Here is a 2,471-nt window from a genome sequence, read left to right as displayed (position 1 = left end):
CCACCCCCAAATCTCCAGACATTTCCCAATCAGGAAGGCAATACACAAAGCTACTCACCTTCCCAAGTATTTAAATCTCCTAGAAGAGAGAAAATGGGGGGGGGGGGAATGAGATGTGTGGGTAAAAGCCAACAGCTGGCTTGAAATAAGTTACCGTGTTGAAAATGTAGTAGAAAATGTGCCCTCGTAGTCCCGGGATATGCGTGCGTGTGAATATTATGCACAGAAAAAGAAATAATGGATCACAGGAGACAAGTCGAAGCGCCAAAGAAGTTTTGTAATGCGAGAGAGGGAAGCGTCGCGAGGGACAGGAGCATCGCTCAGAAGCCTCTTCAAGGTAACGTTAGAAAGGAAAGAAGAAAAACTTTATTCCGGCTCAGAGGAGGAAGCCACAAGGAGCAAGGGCTTTGAAGCCGAGGAAGGAAAGGGTGAGGCTAAACATGGGCAGGGAGCGGCGAATAATGAGAAGGCCAGAATAGGTTCTGAGGGAGCAGAGGCACCATTAAAGCAAATATCAACAAATGCAGCCTCGTTAGCTAGACGCTAATGGGAATGACGGAATGGATCGTCTCATAAAATCCAGGCGCGCTTGACAGTTACTCCCCCCACCCCCCCCCTCCCATGGCTCACGTATAGATAAATCTTTACTGCAGTGCAGTGGTTACGTAACCTGAGCCACGCGAGGAGAAGGTAGGTGGGATGTTCTTCAACAAGAAGGAGAAGGCTTAACAAATCTGCCCCCACCCCACCCCACTTGGCACACACCCCAGACCTAAGAACCATCCCTTCAGCGGCCTGTGTGACTGATAATGGCCCCACAAGTCTTTAACTCCCTCACGCCCACAGCACGGAGAGCAAGAGGCTTTGGCTTTTCATGTACACCTCAGGTGTCCCCTCGAAGGTCGGCGTGAAGCAAATGGAAAGGAGACACAGAAAGACACGGGGGGGGGGGACAGAGACAGTGTGGCATAGTGGTTAACTGGCTCTCGAGGTCAGTACCGTCTACTCTGACGGGCAGCGGTTCTCCAGGGTCTCAGGGAGAGGTCTTTCACTTCAACTGTTACCTGGTCCTTAAAACTGGAGATGCCGGGGAGGGAACCTGGGACCTTCTGCAGGCCAAGCAGAGGCTCTGCCACTGAGCCACAGCCCCTCCCCAAACAGTCTGCAACCCACCCAACACAGAAGGTCCTTCAAACATTTTTTTCCCCATAGAGATGACAAGCTGTCAGCTGCCTTCATTTTTAAATAAAATGTTTCACAAAAATAGGCTTCTCGGCCAATCTAGCATTGGACTGGAGGAAGTCACGCGTTCAGTGCAGTGCTCGGAACACTCCCTGGGAGAGAGCCAGAAGAGACCCGGGTAATGTTCCCTCTAAGCTGTGGAGTCTTGTGAGCAGAAATCCTACTTTGTGAGCTACTGGCCTTAAAGCTGTGAGCCAGCGATTTGGCTACTGCATAAATTAGTTTGCTCTGGAGCCATCCTTCCTGAGCTAAGACAAAAATGTGTGAGCCGGAGGCTGAAAAACTGTGAACTAGCTCACACTAACTCAGCTGAGAGGGAACACTGGACCCGGGTAGGATTTTGAGCAGACCTGTTGAGGGTTGTCCTTTTCCTTGCCATGTTGTCTGTGCTCTAATATCTCCGTTATTAACAAGGACAGATCCTTAGTCCGCCATTGTAGATCAAGTCATGGTTACATTTCAGCTTTGACGGTAATAAAAAAACCAACAACCTGGAGTCGTTTTTCAACACAGGCCTCTGAGTGTAGGAATCCAGGCCAAGTTCAGCCCCTGGAAAGAAATCTTCCTGGACTTCATACATTTTTGTATTAAAAAATCAATATCTCCAGAGGCTTATTTATATATAGGTAAGGTGTTCCACTGATTCTATTTTAGGGCTGCCACCTAGCCAGAATTTTACGGACCTGAACCAGAATTTGAGCCTTCAAGCAGGGTGCCCCGGCAGCAGGATACGAAGCCAGAAAAACCAAAGTGACCTCCGTTTCCATTGTTATTTGTTGACTTTCACTGGTGCATTTAAGAACATAACATAAGAACATAAGAGGAGCCAAGTTTTGGGTGCCAAAGTTCTAAAATGCACTCCTTTAGTGTTAGGCCGAAAAAACTGCCACTCGGAAGACACTGGCTGGGTTCATTGGCTGCTTTGTGCAGTCCCGGCCAGCGTTCCAAGGTCATTTACATATGGAAGCTGATTGGACTACACTCCATTCCACACCTCAAACTCACCCCCCCCCAAGGCAGTTGGAATTTTCAGTTGGGAATGATGTCAGCTGCTCCCTAGGCAGAGGCTGTGTGTGTGTGTCAGGACACTAGAAGCCCTCCCACTGCTGCCCCCCCCCCAAGCACCAAGAATACAGAGCATCACTTGTCCCAGACCGAGAGTTCCTATCTATACTTTGTGGCTAATAGCCACCGATGGACCTCTGCTCCATATGAGAGAGAGAGAGAGA

Source organism: Gekko japonicus, unplaced genomic scaffold (genome assembly GCF_001447785.1).
Source record: "Gekko japonicus isolate JY-2015 unplaced genomic scaffold, Gekko_japonicus_V1.1 scaffold3176, whole genome shotgun sequence".
Classification (NCBI taxonomy): domain Eukaryota; kingdom Metazoa; phylum Chordata; class Lepidosauria; order Squamata; family Gekkonidae; genus Gekko; species Gekko japonicus.
The sequence above is the reverse complement of the archived record's forward strand: the minus strand, read 5'-3'. Positions refer to the sequence as shown.